This window comes from Anabrus simplex, chromosome 12, assembly GCF_040414725.1.
Source record: "Anabrus simplex isolate iqAnaSimp1 chromosome 12, ASM4041472v1, whole genome shotgun sequence".
NCBI lineage: Eukaryota > Metazoa > Arthropoda > Insecta > Orthoptera > Tettigoniidae > Anabrus > Anabrus simplex.
Genome location: NC_090276.1, coordinates 48,198,555 through 48,224,952, shown reverse-complemented (window position 1 = coordinate 48,224,952; position 26,398 = coordinate 48,198,555). Strand labels below are relative to the sequence as shown.

The 26,398-nt window shown below is 41.3% G+C and overlaps 1 protein-coding gene across 3 annotated transcripts in view; it reads left to right on the top strand.

Moving 5' to 3' along the window:
• Positions 1–26,398, top strand: part of msi (musashi) — a 612,165-nt gene that overhangs the window by 306,972 nt on the left and 278,795 nt on the right. The gene's annotated exons all lie outside the window — the stretch shown is intronic.

Below are 26,398 nucleotides of genomic sequence, written 5' to 3'. Positions count from 1 at the left end.
TACAAGAGTGTATTATGGTTATAGTTTTGATTAGTCAATTAATTATTGGCCTTGACACAAAATTAGAAAAGTAAATTATTGAAGATGCGGTGCATGAACTTAAGGAACTGTTTGTAACAGCAGGATTTCCTGAACAGATGGTGTAATGTCTTTGAAAGTATCACGTTTAAAATTGTGTAGGTGACACTCAAGTTCGAATCTTGTCCTTCCAGACATGGCACAATCGAACGGTAAATGTTCCACTGTTTGAGAACATCCACATCATCATCGCTTAACGTTGGTGATAGGTATGGAAAATACTCTTCGTTTTTCAGGAACGCGGTATAGTTTTTCAGTGTCTTTTTTGCCCATTTAGTCTTGAATATTCTTAAGCTCTGCGACTTGGTGATTTTTCCTTTTCGTAAAATTGCTATGTTCAATGCACGAGGGACTGAGCATTCTTCTACGATTTTTTTTAAAAAAATAGACTTCTGTTCGCTTGATGGTAACCAGTGTTAATGCCGTAGCTTCGACCCCATAGACCAGTGTAGACCAAGCGCAACATTTAACATTTAAATTCAAGATATCACACAGAAGTCCGCATTTTCTTGTATGATATTCTTGCAGTTTCTGCTTTGCTCCTTATTTCTGCATCCAAGTTCAAATCATCTGTTGTCCAACAACTAAGGTATTCAAATTATTAGATGAGAAACTACTTGGACTCTTCTCTTCTCCGAGTGTGGGACAGTAATTCGGTAATACTCAGTTTTGAATCAAATCATGAGACTTTCATATCTACGACGCTTGGTGAATTTTAATGTAGCTTTATTTAAAGCTTTGTGCTGGTAACCAGATTACGACATGGGAAATGTTCTGGTTACTAATACAAACATTGTAATCAATGCATGACGAATTCACTAGTCACGGCGAGTGAGAGGAAAGGAGATCGAAGTAGGTCTACAAGGAGAACTGACAAACGAAATGGTATGGATACTTCTCTTTGTGCACAGTCTTATTACCTACTAATGTTGTTGAAGACCTTTTAATGTGCAGTTCATCGTAATGTAGTTAAGTTGTCGGAGAGAAATCTTAATGCTTAATCCATGCCTAAACACGTCTTTCGAATAGGGTTAGATTTCTCTTTCCATTGTTGCTGTTTTCCTGTGTGTAAATGCTGAGAAGTTCATCGACATCTTGTGAAACCACTGCATTTTTTTTTTTTTTACAATTGGCTTTACGTCGCACCGACACAGATAGGTCTTATGGCAACGATGAGATAGGAATGGGAAGGAAGCGGCCGTGGCCTTAATTGAGGTACAGCCCCAGCGGCTGGTGTGAAAATGAGAAACCACGGAAAACCATCTTCAAGGCTGCCAACAGTGGGGTTCGAACCCACTCTCTCCCGAATGCAAGCTCGCTGCTATGCGCCCCTAACCGCACGGCCAATTGCTCGGTAACAGATCGTACTATAATCGTGTTTGTGATACCTCGCTATATCAGAGTTTAGCTTAGCACTTGATGCTGCAACAATTATTTAAATTACTATTACACCCTGAGATGTACAAAATTCTCTGTACATGCAGCACGGTATACATTGGCCAAACATGTCGGTCCATTGGGAGTCGCATCAAGGAACACTAAATAAATATCCGTCTCAACCAGCCAGACAAGTCAGCTCAAGATTACTTCACAAAGTACTCCCCCATCTCGTCTGAAGCACTGTAATGTAAGCGTAAGAAATCTGGAAGTTAAGCAACATCGGCCATGGTCACCACTAGGATCGATGACCACACGTCTGAAATTGCTTCACCGACAACGCCTCATGACATCCTTGGACTCATCCACCAGGGTCCAAGGACCTCTTCGTAAATCCGCCCCTAAGGGCGCAGGTCATATTCTGACCAGTCAAGAACGAAAAAATAAACCACCGGCCAATAAACAAAAACGTCATGCCTGGAAAGATCTCTCCATGAAATAGCACTCAAAGCCTAACAGAGGCTATTCCTTTGATACACATTTGTATTTATACTTACTTTCATGTTGATTTTCTGAATATACATGTTCAGCAGTTAATCACAGTCAATTGTCCTTCATTCACTTCTCAAATATTTGTGAATACATACCTATAAGTTCGCTAAGATTATCAGATCACACAACATTTTGAAAATCAGAACATGTTTGTAACTTACATTGATGGTTTGAAATACGAGAAAACTTATTCACATGCGTGAAGTTTAAATTGACTACGATGAAACAAATTACGGTAGGGCGGCAGAGCCTATAGTGCAAACTCACATACGTTTTTCATTCTTCTTCGCGGCTGGAATTAAAGTGTATGACAAGATTCATGTTCTGTGAACACTCGTTCGCATTCGGTAAGTTGAAGCGCCGAAATATGGCTGAAATGTTACGTTTCTACGAAAATAGCTCAAAATATGACCTTATGACAAAAATAGCCAAAATATGCTTTTATATGACAAATAAAGATCACTTAGTTGTGACCATAATCACCCGATTTGCACCAAAATCCAATCAAACAAGAAAATAGAAACAGAGGAAAAAAATATGACTTTTTCTAAACATCCGAGCCCTAGTCATCACCAGATGGTTCATTCCAAGCTGTGTGATATGTTAATGTCATTCTTTCATAGCATGTGTAAACCTGTTATGGCTCTCTTCCCCCGCTCCCCTTTCACACAGTCTCACATAATTATCATCCTCTGGTTTTCTTCGCATACTTTCTTTCAATTCTTTAGCTCTGTTCTATTCTATCCTGGTGTATTTCGTTGCATTTTATTTTATTTCATTAGTTTCTATTTATTTCTTCTTCCACGTTCGTCCCTGATTCGTCTGATGTCCTCTCTGATATTGGAGCTTAATATCGTCACCTCCCGCTTCGAGCGCTGTGCTAACCTACAGCGAGCCACCTGGTGACGAACGAGCGTACCACTACAGCTCTTCAACGGAATAGCATCAAACCCTCATTGCAGAAGACTTCAGTCGAGATTTTCTTCTGAAGATGCAGAGCAAAGTTCTCTGTGAAACATAAAGAGTTTCACCTTGTTTTCTTGACACGGCATAAGCCCAAAAGCCTATATTAAAACTACTGTACTTAAATTATTCGATGAGTGTATTAATTGGATACCCCACTATATCTATAAATATCTTTGGGTTTCATTTATTCAGATCTTGTCATGGACTTGGTTCACTATGGTCCTGCACCCCTCAGTGTAAATACGTGTTCTATTTGTGATACTTTTACCGTCAAAGCCAAATCATCGCCATCGATCTGGTGTTTGACGTCGTCTTCTGCTCAAAGTCCTCTTCCACTTTCTATTCTCCTTGCCGAAAAGGAAGCTGACTAACCTAAATCTCTGTCGCTAGCAGGAAAATCTAGTGTTATCTGTTTTGTGCTGGGTACAATAAACGCGACCTAGTTCAGGATATCGGTTCCAAGTGACATCTAAAGGAAGCTTGCCCTGTGACAGCCAGCTCTTGATACCAGATAATGATTGTATGGGTACATTGAATTGTCAGCTGGAGAGGGCTCAACTCTCTCAGCCGAGCGGCGATCATCTCCAGGAAGGATTTAGCTCACTCCTTCCTAAGGTTGTCGTCAGTAGAAGATACAGATGTACTGAAATGCACAGTTCGTGAATTTGTATGTGAAGGATAATCACGGGAGCTATTCAGTTGATTTTAGAATTCTTTCATCATTACAAAACTTATTTCTTCCAGATTATCGTAGACTATTTATTACGCTAACTTACCAGAGGAGCAGGTAGTATTCTTTTTAAAGTAGAGGAAGTCTGAAAAATCGTGCATCTGGATCCATTGAACTGTTTGCGATATTAGAAAGAGGAGCCCGTTGAGTCTTGGAATTCATTTTTCTACTAAAAATGCCTACGCATTTTCTTCCTAGCTTTAAAAGCGTTCTCGGAAATAATACCATTCTGTGTTTCGGCGTATGCTTTGTGGTAACCTGGGTAAAAAACTGAGGAAACGTTTGGCGAAGTGCTTGGTGTGGAGTGTCGCTTTGTATGGGACACAAACCTGGACGATGAGGAAAGTGGATGAGATGAATTTAAATATTTGAGCTGTGGGCAGGGCGAAAATGGACCTTCTTATTTATTAACAATTTGTTTTACGACGCACCGACACAGATAGGTCTTATGGTGACGACTGGGTAGGAGTGCGAAGGAATTGGCCATGGCCTTAATTAAGGTACAACCCCTACATTTGCTTGGTGTGAAAATGGGATACCACGGTAAACAATCCTCAGGGCTGCCGACAGTGGGGTTCGAACCTACTATCTTCCGAATACTGGTTACTGGCCCCACTTAAGCGACTACAGCCCCCAAGCTCTGTTAAACATTTTACTAAGTAACCATATGATTCCTTGTTACAACGAATAGAAACAAAGGGGACGGACATTTTATTCTCTCCTACCAGATTTATAGCGTTCTTCCTTACGGAAATTCGAATACGGCAATAAATTAATTATTTCTTGCCTTCATTTATTATTCGGAAGAACTTAACACGCAAGTTTCTGCGCTTCACAGCAGCGCTAAATTTAGCAAATCTGTACGTAATATTACAACACAGATATTAATAAATCTTGATATTTTTGGAAGTTGTGCACAAACATGTTACAAGCTCCGCAGTGAAAAAATTACAGACTCGCAAGCAGACTAATTCTTTCTAGTATCGAGCCTTTCAGGAAGTTAAATGTGTTAAGAGGGAAGGTTTAACGAAAAGGTAGGATGTCTCTTTACAATTTCCTTTCAAGAGGTTTTTAAGCAGTAGCCTGCCGCAATGCGGTACAAACATAGGCTACACCTGGCAGCATGCTCATTTAACCAGAACGCTAAATCGAAGTAACTGTGCATAGTTTAATAAAAACGAGGTCAAGTTATACAAGGAAGACTTTGTGTTCACTTAGGCGGCCAGAGCCATGCAGAAAATACAACCCATCCCGTCAGATACACAAACAACAGAGCTTCGGTTTCAAGCAGGGGTCAAAAAGCCTTGCTTACATGTTGAGGTCCATTCGGACCTTATAACCCGTCATTTAAGACAAACTTTCACACGAGAACCCTGGTTCAAATCCAGTTGGGTAAAACAGAACAGCATTCCACTAGGTTCGTCATCTATTTTGTCAAGTAGAGTGCAGGTAGCGAACTAATAATAACTACACCAGAAACCGTGAATCACGAAGTTAACACTCAGGACTTAGTTGTGATGACGTCAAACTTTGAACAGAACGTAAGGGGCCGAGATCGAGTCTCACACCGCCAGATAATCTCAGTAGCAAAATAAATGAAGAAAAAATGTAAACTTTTCCGTTTGCGAAAAGGTGATGATCATGAATATGTCTTTCAATAAATGAATATCAAATCACTCGTATCATTTACCTGGAAACATTAAGCCAAAAGTGCTAAACCTATATAAATAGTCTTTCACATTATCACTGTAATCCAGAGATGGACAAATCCCAGACGCCCGGTCGCAAAGGGGACGGAAAGACACTGTATGTACAGTGCAACCTCGATATCTCTAACCACCTCGGGAGCTAAATTTTATTTCGAGTTATCGAGAATACGTTTTTGTGCATGTATGGCACATAGTTGAATTGTATGTATCGACGGGCTGATATTGAATACGTTGTTTTTAACAGTATTTAAAAATATATAAACAAACTCTATTTTACGGCATCACTTTAATTATAACTCTTATTATAGTAACTATTTAGAAGACAATTTATTAACTAGTGAAACAAGAAACATAGCTCCGTTAACACCTTGAGAAAAAAACCGTTAGTCTCTTCTGTTTGTTACTGTTAACCTTTCCTCCCTTCATGTTGAAACTTCTCGGCAATACCACGCAGCCGAGATTCGTAAATGGAGCTTGTCATACGCGACTCTTCGAGGGTTGCTTTCGTACGTGACCGGTAATTGATTCACACCCGAGAAACAGCGAGGCTTCGTCGATTTTCCGATCACTAGAAGTTTTAGTTTTCCGGTTCCCGTCTTATTAGCTCCAGGCATAAGAGTTATAGTTAAAGTGATGCCGTAAAATAGAGTTTGTTTATATATTTTTAAATACTGTTAAAAAAAACGTATTCAATATCAGCCCGTCGATACATACAATTCAACTATGTGCCATACATGCACAAAAACGTATTCTCGATAACTCGAAATAAAATTTAGCTCCCGAGGTGGTTAGAGATATCGAGGTTGCACTGTACATACAGTGTCTTTTTTAAGTTCTTAACTGTTCCTCACAAACCACAAATGCCGTGTTGCACAGTCAATGTTGCACAAAATTCGATTTACAGAGTATTTTTTTGCTTCAAGGTAGGACATATTTGCTTCGAGAAATCAAGAAATTCGTGTAATCGAATTTCGAGTAATAGTGAAATAAATACACGTGAAGAATAGGACAAACGGCCGGGAAATTTAAGTTACTTCGAGATACTGAAAATTCGAGTAATGGAGGTCCGAGATATTGAGGTTCGACTGTAGGTACCTAAATTCATGAATGAATGAATGAACTGTTTTCATGGAACTGACACCGAGAGAGTTGGCCGTACGGTTAGGGGCGCACAGCTGTGAGCCTGCATCCGGGAGATACAGGGTTCGAAACCCACTGTCGGCAGCCCTGGAGATGGTTTCCAAGGTTTCCCATTTTCACACCAGGGAAATCCTGGGGCTGTGCCTTAAGTAAGGCCACGGCCGCTTCCTTTCCACTCCTAGCCCTTTCCTATCCCATCGTCGCCGTAAGACCTATCTGATTCGGTGCGACGTAAAGCAAATTCTTCTTCGACTGACTGACTTCTTGATTTTTCCCACAGGAATATTACGAAATAAACTTTAAATTTTATTTTACAATTTTTATATCAGCCTCTCGATAAGTGGCTTTGCTAAACTGTATCGACTGTAATTAAGCAGCATCTTTAACATTTCTATTCGGATATTACGAGGGCTGATCAACAAAGACTGAGAGTGATCTTTTTCACAGATGTTTATTACTCCATTTCAATGTTTACATGATATTTTTCAAAGTAGTTCCCTCCTACTTTAATGCACTTTTTATAGTGTCTCTACCACAGGGTGCAAGATCAGGGTTATAAGGGTGGATGCGGTACACAGGTAATGTTGAATCGAGCCAGAAACTGCATGACTTGATTTGCGATGTGAGGCCGTGCATTGTCATGATGAAGTCGCCACCCAGTCCGAGAAAGCTCTGGTCGTTTCTCTGCATTGTGCTTCCTACTGACGTGTAGTATGCTGCTGTAACAGTAATGTGAGGGGGAACTACATGCTAGTAAATCATTCCATTCTGGTATGCGAAATGCACGTAGCGTCTACACATTAGAGATTACTACCAACCTACCGATAGGAGATTGCTGCCGCATACGGACATTATACATAAAAACCCGCTCTTTTCAAATATTTGTGTTACAGATAGGAAACTATCACGGAAGCTAAGGAAAAAATCAGTCTCGGTCTTTGTTGTTCAGCCTACGTATTTCTACTTTCTCTTCAACGGGCAAGGAAATGTTTCATATAATTGTAAAAATTCAGTCGAAATCTCTCTGGGCAAGGAGCGTCATTTTATTAGCTCATTATATCGCCAATCAGAGACTATTAACCTGCGAGCACAGCAAGTAATAGCCTGTTGTAGGCGAGTACTCGTGGACTGGGAAGGAGAATTATTGGTACGCGAGGTTCCTACTAACCAATTGTATTAATGGCGAGAATATCCCGTCTCATCCATAGCCTGTTTGTAATACTGTTAGTGTGTGGCCAGCTAATGTGTCCAGCATTCTAGACCGTGAAAGTATATGTACTTGATCTGAAGATGATTTGAGCATGGGCAGCAACAACTAGGCATGAAGACAAGTCCAGTCTCCGGCAGAGGTACGATAGATATCCTACACTGTGAGGCAGGTCATGTTTCATTAACTGGCGTAAGCTTTCTCATACTGTGGAGCGTCATATCGTGGAAATAGTTTCTGTGCAGGTCGTGTTCCGTGAACTAGCAGGCGAGTGTTGACGTTTTGTTCGACTAGAAACAGGTCGCGCGCGGTAACTTGTGATGAACTGTCAAGGTCTCATAAGTGATATGACAGTAGCAGAAAGCTTAGCGTGTTTCATGAACTCGCTTGGCCTTCTGGCAGACCGCTTTGTTTTACCTGAGAGAACAAGCAAGGTCTTCCTGACAACGTTGTGCATGTTAGAGGGACATTCAAGATTTTACGTTATTTTTTCTTCATAACACATTCTTTATAGTCGGATATTGTTGTAAAAAGGAAAACACGACAGATATGGCGCTGATCTGCGCTATCAAGTCGAATCAGCTGATTAGACAGCTGTTCACAGGCGCTGGTCCACAACGCGAACATATTTTAATCTGTATTACTTTATCTGTACACCGGTCTGTTTTCAAAGCAACAACAACTTGCTTTACGTCACAGGGACAAGAGAGGTCTTATGGCGACGATGGGATAGGAAAGGGTTAGGAGTGAAATCGAAGCGACCGTGACCTTCATTAAGGTGTATGCCTGATGTGAAAATGGGAAACCTCGGAAAGCCATATTCAGAGCCTCGACAATGGGATTCTAACCAACTACCTCCCTAATCCAAGCTGATAGCTTCGTGATTCAACATCGTAGCCACTGCCTTGGTGTTTTCACACCAACTTTACTTTATAGGAGTGCAAGCTATGCGACTCGGGATATCTTATTCATAAGACAGAAGTAACAGATATATAAGTAGCGAGATTGATCGCTGGTACAAACAGATGGGAACAATTGCAGGATGGTACTCGGAACGAGTAGATAAAGGCGAAGTTGGGAATGAACTCGATTGAGGAAGCTGTACGCATACACCGGCTTCGGTGATGGGGTCATGTGATGTGAATTGAGGAGGATATGTTACCTAGGAGAATAATGGACTAGGTAGTAGAGGGTAAGCGAAGTAGAGGGTGACCAAGAAGACGATGGTTAGTGTTCCGTTGATTCTGTGGAACGCAGAGGTGTAAGAAGGTGCGGACATGAATGGGTGGATAGAGGAAAAATCAAATTGTTAATTTAAACTTTGATTCGAAAATGTATTTCTTTCCTTTTTTCTCTCTTCTTTTCAGATTTAAAACTTTGTTAGAGAAATACAAATAACAATTTGATATACATAACGGGGAGCTCTTCATCTCTGTAAAATACTATAAAGATAAATATCACCTAGACAATATTTCCGTCCATGGACTAATGATTGAGCTCGAGGCACAATCCCTAAATTTCTTGTACAGCTATGGGATTCTCTCGATCTCAGCCGGACACGACTTCACGCGTCCCTATCGCCGCAATACGAGGTTCAGTGACCATACTCCACAATCATCTATATAACATTTTAAGTACCATATTGCAAATTTATTCCTGAGCCTTGTGGTGATTTTTCTACCTGGCACACTAGCAAAGTCAACAGTAACTTAGAAGACAAAATACTGTGTAGTCGACATACTTTGTCCTTGTGGCAGCCTCCGCATGGGGGAAGTTGTAATAATAAAATAATACAATAGTTATTTGACGTTTAAGAGTAATCAGGTACTTGAAAGAGATGAGTTAGGTAGCTCAAAAGTTACAATTACCAAGAGCAATTCTGCTCCAATCAATTACAAGTCAGGAGACTGGGCTCCAACATTTCCAACATTAGAAAGAGCACCTTTGTTCCACACAATTATTCACTAGGAGACTATTCTCCAAAATTTTACAAGATCCAGGCTTCTTTAAGACACAATCTATACTTTACAAAAAACAAACAGTAGTCACTGTCTTATGCGCTCAACAGTCTATTACATTTAAATCAGAAACTAAATAAGAGAAGTTAACAGAGGCAATAAGTACCCATTCTTCACGGCCTTAGTAAAAGGAAAAGATTTGAAGTTATTGGCCATAAATCAAAATGAAGGAGGCGGATACTTGTATTTCTTTAAAATTCACTAGAACATAATTAAAACCCTATGTGGTCTTATGGCCCGACGTTACAGAGGCTAAGCCTATACTACGGAGGTAACTAGATGGAAAGAATTTAAAAGGAAGAGATAGATTTTTAAGAGTACAAAACCATAGTCACCTCATTACCAAGTAGAAGGGGAATACAATAGGGTATACCTGGTTTAAAGATTTAGAAACCTTCCCCTCGAGTTAGCTTCCTGAGACTATTAGATGTGGACCTTCCGGAGATGGACGAGGCAAACCAGCTTTCATAGCGGAGAGGAAGGTTCAAGAATTCTATGGGTCGAAGCCCTGGACACACCCACAATTTCTATTGGTTGATTAAATAAACTTCAGAAATTCCTTATTGGTTCATTTTTAAAGCCGTCGGGAAGAGATAGAAGTGCTGATAACCTTAGGATACCAAAAACAATCTACAAACTTTCTCTTGATAACTATTTGACCATCTTCTCACCAGAGGGAGCACATAAGTTGACAAGTGAGACATCTGACTATAAATATTCAAATTTCTTCCACTAGAAGTTTCACAGTTGGCGTGTTAGAGATGGCCTTCTAAAAGGTGCTCGTTTTAAACGTACGGAGTTGGTGTACCTCAGGTACAGTTACTCTATTTCAAATGATTTAAAGATAAGAGGTATAGAATTAAACGTAGCCACAGAACTAGCTACAAATAAGATGATTACGGCGGCGTGTAGTAAATTCACAGAGCCTTGCAGGCTGAACGCTGAAAGGCATAACAGTCCATAATGAAGATGTGTATATTACTTTAATAAATAATCACTATTCAAAACTAACCTCACACATATACTCAGTGAAGTTGATTCTCTCTAATATATTCAGCAGTGGATAACCTACACCGTACGCCCAAATTTAAGAAACACTCAATCATGTCAGCAAGCAAGCTGATTGTCCGATCACGATTCCAGAAAGGCGATGACCACAAGCTGTTTAACGAACACGCGGCTCGAAACAGTCTCAAGCACAATTTACTCACTTATCACTTCATGTTACCTAAGGTCTTATTTTTACGGAATACAGTGTTTTAAGTCGAAACAGGACTAAGGTGTAGACATACATAAATACATACATACATACATACATACATACATACATACATACATACATACATACATATCTTTAAAGTACATGCGATGTGTAAGAGGTAAAAAGTTCTCTTCACAACTGAACTAACCAAATGAAGAAATTCCATTTCTCATAGCAGAGTATATTATGCTCGAGAGTTGTCGAGTTCCATTACTCGGAAAATGGGAATGTCCAAGCACTGCGTCGGGGGACAAAGAGGCGTTTCAACCTTTCATACAATATATTTGAACCACTCGGACTAAAGAAAAGATAATGTTTTATCAGGGCGCCACGACCAGAGGAATATCTCTCTTGTGCAGGGCAAATTCTAGGCCTCCCTTAAAGAGTAGCCACAGTTGCATCTATAACAGCAAAGATATTCATTAACCATTCGACGGAGACTATAGCGATTCACACAAACGGTAATGCAGTGCCGCTAACAAACACCTAAGTATAATTGAAAGAATCCAGACGAAGTTCTTAATGCATTTCGAAGTGGGGAATATCCTCAATATTTATCTTTATAGCCTATATAAGCGTGTTGAAATATTCAACTTGAAATGTTGGGTTATAAAAGAGATTGTCAAATGCTATTATTCCTTTATAAACTAACTAGTAACAAAGTAGAGGATACCGAACGTGTGGCTTCGTGGTGTCAGTCACGTAGCTGTCAGCTTGCAGCCAGGAGATAGTGGGTTTGAACTCCACTCTTGGTAACCCTGCAGATGGTGTGCTCCGTGGTCTCACACCATGCAAATGCTGGGGCTGTACCTTAGTTACGGCCACGGTCACTTCCTTCCCACTCCTAGCCGTTTTCTATCCCATCGTCCCCATAAGACCTGTGTGTGTCGGCGCAACGCAAAAAAGAAGAAAAGAAATGAAGATATGGATTTATGTATTAAACGTTTATATTATACTCCCGGGAAATCTGCACGAGTATTCAGAAACTTACTTTTTTTTACCACATGCAAATATAGAGAGACAAAATCTCTTCTCTTAATAGATCATGTTCACTATATAATAAATTACATCATCTTAGTGTTCATATATTTCACAGTATACTGGATGAATGTAACGCTTCTTGGAGTACGCCTATGAAAATTCACAGCCTGTTTCCAGTCGGTCGACCGGGTCAGGAATGGAATGAATGAAGCCCCCATCTAGCGGTGAGGATAGGAATTGTGCCGGCTGCCGAAGCCTGTCGCACTCCTCTGGGACAATGATTAATGAATGACAAATGAAATGATATTGGAGAGTGTTGCTAGAATGAAATATTACAGGGAAAGTCGGAGTGCCCGGAGTAAAACCTGTCCCACCTCCGCTTTGTCCAGCACAAATCTCACATGGAGTGACCGGGATTTGAACCATGGAACCCAGCGGTGAGAGGTGGTGTAAGCCTATATCAAGTATTTTGAATTAGTTATATGTCCATAGTTGACATGTTGCCAGTTTACTTATATATTATTGTTTATCTTCTCATTGTATTTTAAGTTGCCTTAAGTTATTTTAATATTATAATGTAAGATACTAACTTAAAGTATGTTTTTTATCGTTCCCATTAAATCTGGATACGTGTGTCATTTACGTTTCTACAATATAGTTTTGTTTTCTCCATGATGTATATGTTTTCCTTTTTGTTATTTTGTCCTTACATTTTCAGTACTGAAATAGTTTGTACTCACTGTAGGCCTATATTTTATGTGTCACTGAATGAGTGAATACCGTAATTTGGCTTAACCTCCTGTATATTCACAATATACAAATAAAGAAATCGATATATAAATATAAAGCAGAATGTTTGTTTGTTTGTCCGTTCCTTATACAAATCTATACCATTCCACCAGTCTCAAACCAAATTTTTGTATATGGTACTTACGTTTTATGACCCTGCGGTAACCCTGTCTGCAAGAAATTTTAATAGCCCTCTCCCAGGGGGGCTCATTCCCGACTCCCGCGCTTTGCTTCCAGCATAGCATCGCCTCATGCTGACGTCACGTGGAGGTCTCCTGTCGTCAGCTGTTGCGGTGAACGATAAGGAACTCGCTTTCAGTATAGATCTATTTTGCGATACGCAGTCTTGTAACATTTTTCGTGTTGTGTTAAAGATGAGTAAGGTTTCTAAATATATAGTTAATTGTGCTATGGCACAATGTACTAATTGGGCATCGGAAACAACTTGTGTCTTGTACCACAGATTAGGCGAGTGTGGGTGTTGCGCTGTAAGCGAAGTGACAAATTTAATTGTGATAATGCCACAGTATGTTCCATACATTTTCGTCAAGAGGATTATGAACGAGATTTGAGAAATGAACTACTGGGATTGCCTGCAGGCAGATGCTGTTCCGTCTCTGTCCATTGCAAATTGGCATGGCGATAATGCTTCGTATTCAACAACTATAGTCCGTTTTGGTTGAAAGCGTCCTGCGCGAGAAATGGTTGCGCATGCAGTGGTGGGAGCTATCGTCCCCCCACTCCTACAGCTGGTCCAGTCGCCAGGCTAGCGCTGAAGTGAAAACGTCTCTCAAGCGGCGCGTGTTGTTACGTGCGAGCTAAGTTGAAATTACTGAAGTGACGAGCATGGCTTCTAGGTCCTCTTCTAAATCTGGGAGACCACTGCGAGGCTAGGCACGTGAAAGTGTTTATACCATGAGTGAACATATGAAACATATCATCCAGATCTCAATCACACTGAGTCGGTTTGGGGAGATATCAAAGGAGAGGTCCGTGATAAGAATATATCTCACCGGGCGAGTTGGCCGTGCGCGTAGAGGCGCGTGGCTGTGAGCTTGCATCCGAATCCCACTATCGGCAGCCCTGAAGATGGTTTTCCGTGGTTTCCCATTTTCACACCAGGCAAATGCTGGGGCTGTACCTTAATTAAGGCTACGGCCGCTTCCTTCCAACTCCTAGGCCTTTCCTATCCCATCGTCGCCATAAGACCTATCTGTGTCGGTGCGACGTAAAGCCCCTAGCAAAAAAAAAGAATATATCTCAATTAAAAGTAATACAGCATAATTAGTTTTTTAGCATAAAAATGTGTGCCATAGCATCTCTAATGCCTTCACTGTTCATAAATGGGGCGCTCCTACTCCCAATATAAATAAAAATGCTTATTCTGTACGAAATATTTCTCTGTCTTATAGATCACTCGTGACTTGACAGCAGACACACTCGACAAAAAGGAAGCTCTTTGCGGATATTGCTTGCACAGTATTCGCAAGACAAACGGAAAAAATGTTGCGACCACGTAAAAGACACTGAGCAGGAATACTGGGAGCGTGACAACACCATGCATAAGGAATTAGAATTAGACCAGTCCGACATCAACCTCGGTGAAACTTCAGATGACACTGATTCAGACGAGAGTGAAGGTTATTCTGAATAATTTGTAAATACGATCCCTGAACTCCGAATATTAAACGTGACCATGGAACACGTAAGAAGTCCGATAATATTTTTGCTCTGATTTTATGAGACAGATTTATATTGTCTATTGTTCCGGAGCATTTTGTTGCTGTTTTCGTTGTTGTTTTTGTTGCTGCTGTTGCTGTAGGAGACCTGTTCTCTCAGTCATAACAATAGCAGGTTATTCAAGAGTATTATATATTATTATATTTCTTCTGATGGACAAGAAAAGTAGACATTGTTAATGTTATTATGAAAGTAGCTGAAGTATTTCTACTAATGCTTCTTCTCTGCATTTTCCCGACAAATTTGCATTAATTAATCTCTTTTATACGTATTTCACTAGAAATCACGTTAAGTAGATGATATCTCCAGGCTGTCAGTGGAAACAACTTCCTCCTATTCGTTAGGCAATTGATGAACTGATAGCGCGTACCGATGCGCCTTTCCTTGGTATACAGTACAGTACAGTTTCAAACGAACTTCCTTTATTCGCAGTATTACCAGTTGCAAGTTACTGTCTTATGTTAAATTGATTTTCTACCAAATGGTTCAAACCTTTCAATTTTATATAACAGATTTCATATTCGTAAGAATGTATAAGAATAAATTAAAGGCTACAGAGTGCCAAAATATTGACCTCCACTTTTGCTATACACTGAGATTTATTTCACGTTGTGTCGAAAGCAACATCCGATATGAATTCTTTTAGGCATGACCCTCTGATTTCTTGACGTCACCAACATTTACGACGAAAGTTACGAAGTATTTCCGTACTGGAATAGAACTGAAATTTTAGAATGTTATGCTCAAAGGCCTGTGTAGTTAATTGACAAGTTTTTTTTTTTTTTTTTTTTTTTTGCTAGGGGCTTTACGTCGCACCGACACAGATAGGTCTTATGGCGACGATGGGATGGGAAAGGCCTAGGAGTTGGAAGGAAGCGGCCGTGGCCTTAATTAAGGTACAGCCCCAGCATTTGCCTGGTGTGAAAATGGGAAACCACGGAAAACCATCTTCAGGGCTGCCGATAGTGGGATTCGAACCTACTATCTCCCGGATGCAAGCACACAGCCGCGCGCCTCTACGCGCACGGCCAACTCGCCCGGTGACAAGGTTTTAAGGCAGACAATCGAAATATAAGACTCGATTTGTACAATGTACGGTACTATTTTATTTTCACTAGTTTATCATATTAAGTAATTCCTACACCTTTGAGTTAGTGTGATGTATGTACACCGATGAGCCATTGCATAATGACCACCCCGACCCGGGAACGTATCGCGCCTAAGCTTTCCACACTATTTCAGTCAGTTCCCAGGGCTACGTCCGCTGCCTGAACTCGACTGTGTCAGCTGGAGGAAAGGTTCAAGTTCTTCCCCCACCACCAGCGCGAACGCTCCCATAGTTCCTCGCACACGAGGCTAGGCCACACCTCCGGTCGTCCAGAAAGACGCTTACTACGAAGATGGACTATAGCACCGTTCCCAGCGAAACAGCAGAGCAGGCAGGCCTGTGAAGCGCTTTCTGGAGGTGATTATACAAGTGAGATTTGGTAAACGGAAAACTTTACTTCCGTTTCAGAAGGGGTTCATAATACCTATAAACTCTCTCTTAGGACTTTCTGAAGACATGAAACATGAAAATACGTCTTATTTTTTAACTGCCAGATTAAACCAAGACTGCTTGGAGAATTTTTTTCACGTGTCCGTGGCCTAGGAGTTTTTTTATAGCAATCCGTCCCCTTTTGAATTTCATAACAGAATTCGACTTCTATTACTCACAGGGAGTAATGAAATTCCTCTCTCCTGTAGTGTGTCAATGGAAGCTGAAAATAATTCATCGCCGAGTGATACGGATATTTTTCATCCTGATGCTGATAATGAGGAAGATTTCTTGAGCTTCGTAAGCACTGAACTATGTATAGATGTTTTTGAGGGGCCGTTAACACCTGTACCCGTAGATGAACAGGAAGAAACGTTGAAGTTGTTAAGGATGGAAGACTTGAGCCAGGACTTCGAAACTGAAGACGTAAACCAGGATGCAATTAAATACCTTGCAGGCTACTTGGCATTTAAATGTCGCTCTGTTGATGACAGCTTGGGTGATAAAAGTGAAATATTTGCCTTGCCACAGGAAGTGCCTCACGACTGGTTATCAATCATTTCAAACCGAAGAATGGTATAAAAAAGTTATGCAGTTTGAGGTACTGTTTGGAAGTTTTCACGGGATTTATATTTCTAAGTGTGAAAGAGTAATGCAGACTTTGATATCTATAATTAAATCAAAATTTCCAGAACTTGACGATAATATTACGTATATCACTGTACGTCAGAACTAGGACTTTTATTAGAATACGTCACATCAACAAAAAATATCATATAGATGCTATGAAGAAGTATTCAGCGAAAAAGAGTCGACTGTGGGCAGCTTGAGCTTCTTCAACAACTTCCTAAGTCATCAAAACGTGAGTTTTAAATATGATTAAACCTATAACTATTCCAGTGTGTCTATGTATGTATTGTTCTTAAGCCGGCTTTTTAGATGATGATGCTGCTGATGATGATGCTTGTTGTTTTAAGGGGCCTAACATCGAAGGTCATCGGCCTCGCTTTTTTTATGTAATTGCTCAGAGTTTCTTCTATTTTTCTATCAACAGTATTATATCACTGATCGCAGGTGGTATGTTAAGTGCCACTTTATTATAATAATGCCAACCTTTTAATTATTTATAAGAAATTGAACTTATTTTACCTAATTATCGAGGTTTATGCTGCATGCAGGCAATGTAGGCCCGCGCTTCTAGCCCTCCCGGCTACGTCACGCGCGATCAACCAATGAGAGCGCTGTGAGCGGGAATGGCCTACCTAATATACTCTACCTACCTTGGCCCTCTCCATTCCCTAGATTTAGGCCCTTTGGCTCATTAACATGGGCTAATATAGGCGAAATATCGAATTCATCGTACAAGGACGAAAGAAAGCACATTATAAGCCTCATGACGCGAAGAACAAAACTCGGTAATGGGTACCGAAAACCATGTTTTAAGATCATAAAACCAGCCGTTATGGAGGTATTTGCATCACGCTACCCCGCTGTAGGAATCGGATGAAGAAATGACCATCCGTAACCATGGCAACGTCAGCTCAAGGATTTTACATTAAAATAGAGGCTTGGTGTTAGAAGTAGGCACGTGTGTAAATGTAGGCAAGCCCAAGGAGAGATTCTGCTACACTTATGACTGTCTAGAAAGAAAACACTTTGAGGGTAACCCACCCCTAGGGGCGGACGTGGGGAGGGGGTGGTATATAAAATAATCGAAAACAGTGTTGAATCCATACGTTTCGGGGTCGCCGAGATTAACAATGACACTTCGCACGTCGTTTAAGTCCAAGTTCAGCCCCCGTCGTCATGGGGGTGACAAGGGATGAAAAAGAAAATATCCAAAATAACCGAGACCAAGGATGAATGTGCGCATGTTCCAGCAGGACTCTCTACTAAACGTAGTACAAATACGAATTACTATCTCGAAAAGGCACTGGAGGAGTAAGGCATCCCTAACAATCCTAGAGGAGGGAATGACATACAAGAATAATCGAAATCGACCAATATTAGCGTTGAATCCATTGTTTGCGCGGTCGCTGAGATGTATTGTGACACTCTGGATGCCGTTTTTCAGTAGGCTACCAGTTCAGCTGCATAGTCATGGTGAGAAATGATGACAAAGAAAATGTCCAAACTGACCGAGATTAGTTTAATTAATGAGGATTAACATGATCTATAACTAAAACTTGAAATTAAAAACTACAAAATAGGTCTTAACCAGTCAACGTCACAATAATGAAATCTACAAAAAAAATCGCTTTACACATAATTAACAGGTAATAAAATACCTAAAGGTAAATAATCACTAAAGTGCCCGGACAGCGCCGGGTAATACAGCTAGTAAACTATAAAACTACAGTAAAGGAAGTTTTACTTAACAATGAAATAGTATTCACGATGAAGAAATGACTAATTTCCTCATACAGAGACAGAAATGGCATATTTATCACTGTGCTTATTTAACTTTTATTTTTCAAGTTAGTTTACGTCGCACCGACACAGGTTTATGGGGACGATGGGAAATGAAAGAGCTAGGAGTGACAAGGAACCGGCTGAGGCCTTAATTAAGATACAACTCCAGCATTTGCCTGATGTGAAAATCTTCAGGTCTGCCGATGGTTGGGTTCGGACCAACTATCTCCCGAATGCAAGCTCAGAGCTCCGCGCCTCTAACCACACGGTCAATTCGCTCGGTATCATACTGTTACAGCCTGAATAAAGTAGTCTGGAATATCGGACGAGTTCGCTACAGTTCTTTACGTACGGTGGATCCAATATGTTTTTAGTAAAATATCTCTGTTATATGAGAAATTTAAAGTTATTTTGAGAGTAAATGGAAATGCCATATAAAGTTAATTTTCCTCATATTCGTTGACCGTTTAAAATGCACGTTTCTGTGCAAGGATATTCGCAACCACTTTATCAAAGAGCTTTCTCTGACACATTTTATTTCATGGTCTGCTAAAGTGTTGAAATGACAGGCCGTTGAAATTAAATTCCAAAAGCCGCTGTTTTACAGAGCATGTACTAAAAAAAAATCCATTTCATGTGCTCATCGGTTTATTCCTTGTATGATGTCCTGCATCCGATAATAAGTGTGGAGGTCGTCTTGGCTAGACGAGGAATTCATGGATCATGGGTTACTCCTTTGAGAACGAGTTCGTTGTTCTCTTCATTGTCGTAAGTGGATGTGTGACATTTACGTTCCGTGTAGAGGCATAACCGGGAAATATGTCCAGCTCCATGGCTAAATGGTTAGCGTGCTGGCCTTCGGTCACAGGGATCCCGGGTTCGATTCCCGGCAGGGTCGGGAATGTTAACCATCATTGGTTAATTTCGCTGGCACGGGGCCTGGGTGTATGTGTCGTCTTCATCATCTTTTCATCCTCATCACGACGCGCAGGTCGCCTAAGGGAGTCAAATCAAAAGACCTGCATCTGGCGAGCCGAACATGTCCTCGGACACTCCCGGCACTAAAAGCCATACGTCATTTCCATTTTACCGGGAAATACGCTATCCATGTACACTGATAATTATCGTCATAGTCATTAACGTATAGGCGTCCAAGTGCACAGCCTTAGGTATTCGTTTTTTAAATTAAATCTTCATTTGAAATAACCCCTCTTCCATCTAAATTTCATGTTACAGTAGGTACCTTTGAGACATTTGCAAGACAACGAATGTGTATTATTGTAATTGTTTGGTTGTACATGGACCAATCACATAGATGTTAGGCAACTCTGAACATCAATTCCCCTGTGGGTGGGGGAGGTAGAATAACACCCACGGTATCATCTGCCTGTCGTAAGAGGCGACTAGAAGGGGTTCTAAACTTGGGAGCATGAATTGATGACCACGGGGCCCTTAGCTGAGTCCTGGCATTGCTGCCACTTACTTGTGCCAGGCTCTTCACTTTTTATCTATCCTATCCGACCTGCCTGCCGGCCCCGTGGTGTAGGGGTAGCGTGCCTGCCTCTTACCCGGAGGCCCCGGGTTCGATTCCCGACAAGGTCTGGGTTCGAGGTCCACTCAGCCTACGTGATTAGAATTGAGGAGCTATCTGACGGAGAGATAGCGGCCCTGGTCTTAGAAAACCAAGAATAACGGCCTAGATGATTCGTCGTGCTGACCACACAACACCTCGTAATCTGCAGGCCTGCGGGCTGTGCAGCGGTCGCTTGGTCGACCAAGGCCCTTCAAAGGCTGTAGTGTCATGGGGTTTGGTTTGGTTTACCCGACCTTCCTTGGTCAAGTCTTTTTTTTTTTTTTTTTTTTTTTTCCGACCCCTACGATAATACGTTTACGAGGCCTAGGTTGTCTTTCATTTTCATGCCCTTCGTGGCCGTAGTCTTTCTTCGGCCGATATCTTCATTTTTGAAGTCTCGGTTCCCTTCACTTTTTACTCTGAGTAGTGTCATATATATATATATATATATGGTTGTATTTCTGTATTTCCTCTTCAAACAATAATCACCACCACTTTGAACATCAATCAACAATCATTGATTGTACCTCACGTTCGGAACAGCTCGACAGAGCTGGGATAGGGCCGATGACCTAGATGTTAGGCCCCTTTAAATAACAAGCTCCTAAATTCTAAATGTCGGATTATTTGAAAATGATGTACTCATTCAAGTTGTGCCTTATTCAGACCCCTCTTACCTTACCTGTACCTGAAGTGACAAACACAATCGTTATTTACCTGAATGTGAGACAGATTTCTTGAAAACCTAGACTTTTGTAACTTGTTACTGGTTATTCTGCGCTTCTAAAAGATATAGTGCAGTTTATAAAATATGAAATTATGGTAGCTTTTTCACCTTTTTTATGTTGCTAATATTACTTTTTTTTCTCTTTACAGGTGAGTTCTGACATAATATGTTGACGATCAAGTATTCCAGTTTGTAAGTACACGTCCATCTTCAAAGCTTTTTCTTGTAGGTTGTTAAATGTCGTAATAAATAATTTATATTTTTATCATTAAATGGCTGTCGTCGGCTACAAGAAGCAAGCTCACTTCACCACTCTGTGAACAATGAGGCACAGATATAAGTTGAGTTTTATGGCCTTTCGGCTCTAAAAAAAAAAGTGATATATGAGATTCCTTTTTTCTTATACTAACTCTCACTGCCTGGTGGCCATGAAGGCGTCAAAAGAAACATTTCAGAATGTTGGCTGGCAGGTGGTGATGAGGTGGTGGTGATTATTGTTTTAAGAGGAAGTACAACTAGGCAACCATCCTCTATATAACACTAATCAGAGGGGAAAATAGAAGGGATTCGACACTTCGAAAAATGAAGATATCGGTCAAAGAAAGACAAGGGCCACGAAGGGCGTGAAAATGAGACTCCCTAGCCCTCGCAAACCTAATAGCGTCGGGGTCGGAAAAGAACAAGAGTTGACCAAGGGAGGTCGGATAGGATAGATGAAAGTGAGGAGCCTAGCGCAAGTAAGTGGAAGCAATGCCAGGACTCAGCTAGGGCCCCGTGGTCGCCAACCCACGCTCCAAAGTTCAGAGCCCTTGGGGCCCCTTTTAGTCGTCTCTTACGACAGCTGGCAGGGGATACCGTTGGTGTTATTCTACCGCCCCCACCCACAGGGGGTTGGCTGGCAGGGAGGAGAGTGGTGGTATACAATTTCTGATGACTAGATTGTGTGCACAAAAGCCTGGATTCAATTCCAAACCCCTCAGTAGTGTTCATATGTATTGAGGGCAAATGATGCTGTTGGTAATTCGTCCGTCGTATGGAAACGTTAAGCCTTGAGCAGACCTCTTATGCTATTCGACAGGAATAGGCTAGGTGTCGACAGCGGGTTTCACTCTCTTTCTACCTCATGATCATTATCATTCTTTCACACCCGAACGCAAGTTTTCGCCCATGGGCGTCAGATAAAGATCTAGACCAGACGAGTCGAACATGACCTCGGACACTCCCGGCACTAAAAGCTGTACGATAATACATAAATAACTGTTCCTCTAAATCCTTACTCTGTAGGAGTATTTCATAGAAATAATTGGTTTCATACCACAGACGTATAGAAATAAACATATAAGAGCCGAAGCGCCGATATTTCAACTTTCTTTTAAGAACAATGGCGAGATGGAATGTATCAAAACTTTAAATTGACATGTAGTATTATTTTCTTTGATACTTTCTTGTGTTGATTTAGTTTCTTCATCACCGTCGCCCCTTGGTCGCTACTGTCCTACATTTAAAAGATACTTACTGTTCACAAGTCTTTGTCGGAATCTTGGTGACAGTGTGATTGTAAGTTGTGACTGGTCATTTTGTGTACTTTATTTTGGTATCATAAAACTCCATGTTATGCCAATCATGTGTGTCAAACATTATCTCTCTATCTCCAGTATTCCGTGAAGTATTGCCTCGTCAAATGTCAGTGGAATTTTGGGTCACCTGTATAATCTGCATATTATATTGCGTGTCTCAGTTCTATTACTACACTTTTTAACTTCCAAATAATTTAACATCGAAAATGCAGGGCACTCTCGCACCAGTTTTTTTTAAACCTATCCATACAATTTTGATTACGAATTCAAATGATATACAGATTTGGAATATTGGTTCTGTGTATATACTATGTACATTTAATGCAAATCAGTATCGCTTCAAGCGAAGGGGTGTGAGTAGACTCGTGTATTCAGTTTCGCGTTTGAATTGAACGTCGTCTTCCAACATTGTGGGAAGCGATTTACCGTAATGGAAACCTACTTCGTTTCTTCACTCAAAGCGGAAGTATTGGTGTGACTGATTCTTGTTTGTTCCGATTTCAAGATGATTAACGAAGAGTTTTGCATTTCCTCGGTCTAGCCATTTCAATCACTCTCGGATGAAATGGAGAGACTGGATGCGAAGTATCTGAAATAAATATATAAGAGCCGAAGCGCCGATATTTCAACTTTCTTTTAAGAACAATGGCGAGATGGAGTGTGCTTAATAATTCAGAGCTGCTCTCAGTCTTGTAAATACGCGCCTGTACTGTTACCATTGATTGATTGGATGGATTTGTTTTAATACATCTTTGCAATAGCTTTGGATGGTCTACCATATGTAATGTTATGATGTTACATTGCTATTAGGTACGCGAAGTTTGGTAAATCAATTTTTAAGAAATCCATGATAAAATATACTTCGATTCTGTCTTGGTGCGCACCTGGTGGCCATGATCGTTAAGGCGTGAAGTCTCTAATGGTCTGAGACCGTGGTTAGTCAGTTTGAGTCCCGCTGATCAAATAATTTTTTTCACCATCAGAATGTTGGCTGAAAGGATAGGGGTGATGGTGTTATACAATTTGTAATCCCTAGATTTCGTGACATAAACTTGGACTAAATCCAAACCTCTCCGCAGTGCTCGTTTGGAGTTGAGGGTATATGACGCTTTTGATGATGATTTGTCTGTCGGATGGCGACGTAAAGCCTTCAGCAGACTACTTGTTATTCCACAGCAGTGGGCTATGTGCCGGCATCGGTTTTCACCTTTTCCCTTCCTATTATCATGTATCTAATAATAATAATAATAATAATAATAATAATAATAATAATAATAATGTTATTTGCTTTACGTCCCACTAACTACTTTTACGGTCTTCGGAGACGCCGAGGTGCCGGAATTTAGTCCCGGAGGAGTTCTTTTACGTGCCAGTAAATCTATCGACACGAGGCTGTCGTATTTGAGCACCTTCAAATACCACCGGACTGAGCCAGAATCGAACCTGCCAAGTTGGGGTTAGAAGGCCAGCGCCTAAACCGCCTGAGCCACTCAGCCCGGCTTATCATGTATCACGTAATTTATTTCATCTCATTCACTCCCCAGATGAGGTTGAGGTTAGGAACGGCGTTCAGTCGTAAAAAAACTTGCTACGAAGATTCATCTCACTCCGTACTTCTTAAGCATCTACGGTAATTAAGTATATAATGTAACATTAAGTTTCACTGGTAGGTAGCCGCAGAGAAACGGGACAAGGTTTGGACGTACATTTATCCTTCGATTGTATGTTAGTGCGGATATGAAAAATACTTGCTTTTTACAAGCGACGGGATTATTTGATTTAACATTTTAATACTTTCTCTAATTATTAAGCCAACGGCCGTAGCCGTGTTGAAACACCGGATCCCGTGAACTCTCCGAAGTTAAGCAGCATTGGGCGTGGTTAAGATTTGGATGGGGTGCCACGCGCTGTTGGTGGGTGGTAGGGGAATGGAGGAGCGGAAAGGAACTGGCCACCCTGCCGTACGTCAACTCCGGCTCAGGTACACCTCTGTGGAGGTTCGGACCTGCCTTCGGGCAGAACACTCCCTTTTACCTTACCTAATTATTGTTGTAACCAAGGTTGAAGTTTACAAAACACAACTTTTATTGCTTCACTTTATGATATTTACATAAATAACTGAAATTTATTTTGAAGCAAAAAGGAATATTGAATCTTGAGAAAAGTCTGTCTTTATACAATATGTACAGGTTTACAGTCTTTATATACACTTCTATCTTGAAAAGATAGTCTTTGTGAATTGACACGTTGATAGTCGAAAACTATCTGGCACACTAACATAAATGTCTTTGAGAGTCCTTGTTTGTTGAAGTGCCTGAATTCCTAAAAGCAAGTTCAATTGATTGAAGAAATTCCACCTAGCGAAACTAAGGGAGCTTGCATAAATTAGGGAATGAAAATGGCTTGTAAAAGAATTACGGAACATAGGCAGCGGAAACAGGTAAGGGAGCGGTGACCAGAGGTGAAACCTCGTACTGCCAGAAATTCAGTCCACCTGGTCGAAGCACATTTTCAAGAGGAGTAGCCTCCGTGCTCGACGTAGGGTGTATTCTGGAGCTGGACACCGGGGCAAGTGGGCAATTGAGCAGGCAGGGAGCTCCTATTTATAGTACACTCGATGGTCAGGCACGCGCACTGAGGGCTGCGCGTCGAAGCTAGCAGAATGATACACAGGCGCGCGTGCAGCTGGCTGACGGAGCGAGACGGGAGCGCCGGACATACAACACCCTCCCCTCCTAAATACGCCGGTACGGCGTGAAGCGGCGGCGGCGCTGGCGGCGACTGCGATGCTGGGGCGGAGCTGCTGATTTCTCTGTTGTATTGTCCGGAGCTGGAACTGGGCGGAGTGGCGCTGTCTCGTCCTGAAAGGAACCCATTGTTATTAAATGATCTAAAGCGCGTTCAGCAATAGATTTATCTGGTTTAGCAATAGCATCAATAGCTGGACAGGGGCGGTAGCGCAGACGTATCTGATCTTGATGGCGGCAGATACGTTTCTCCGTAGTCTGTATCTCGTATAGACGATGACCCAAAGATCTGCAGATGACTCCAGGTATCCAGAGTGGGTTGGATTTGAATGTCCTGGTGTAGATCTTGTCGTTGAGGGAGAACTTCGTTGGTGAGGTCTTATGCTGGGCCGGAAGAGGCTGTAACAGAGAAAGTAAAGTTCTGTGAGGTCGTCCATGGAGCTTCTGTGCAGGAGTGATATTGTCAGCGCCGGGTAGAGTTCTGTAATTGTTTAAGAGTTGGAGCAAGGCTTGGTCTTTAGTTAAGCCTGAAGAGACAGCTTTCTTCATACTTCTTTTAAATGTTTGTACGAAGCGTTCAGCTTCACCATTAGATTGAGGGTGAAAAGGTGGTGCTAGGATATGACGAATGCCATTATGTGTACAAAAGTTCTGAAAAGCAGTAGCTGTAAATTGAGGTCCGTTGTCTGAAATGAGTACTTGCGGTAAACCTTCTGTAGTAAAGATTTTCTGGAGAGCACGAATGGTAGCTTCGGTTGTAGTAGTCGAATGCATATCCACGACATATGGAAAGTTTGACAGTGAATCGATGACTATTAACCACATGGAATTGAGGAAAGGACCTGCGAAATCGATGTGAACTCGTTCCCATGGAGTAGTAGCAGGAGGCCATGAAGCAAGATCAGAAGACGGGGCGTTCTGATTCGTTTGACATTGCTCACAATGACGTATTAGCTTTTCGATGGCGGCATCAATACCGGGCCAGTAGCAGTGTTGACGGGCGAGTTGCTTTGTTCTGGAGATACCCCAATGGCTTTGGTGTAATAATCCGAGAACTTGTTTCTGTAGGCTAAGTGGGATAACCACTCGGAAGATGGTGCCTGCTTCTAGTAATACAACTCCGGCACGAGTCGTGAGACGATGCTGCATACGATGATAAGGTGCCAGGTGGGCAGGAAGTGTGCTCTGAAGAGGCCAACCGTTGCGGATGTAAGTACGTACCGTAGCAAGTGTACTGTCCTTATCCGTAGCTTTAGCTATGCAGGTAGCATCAATAG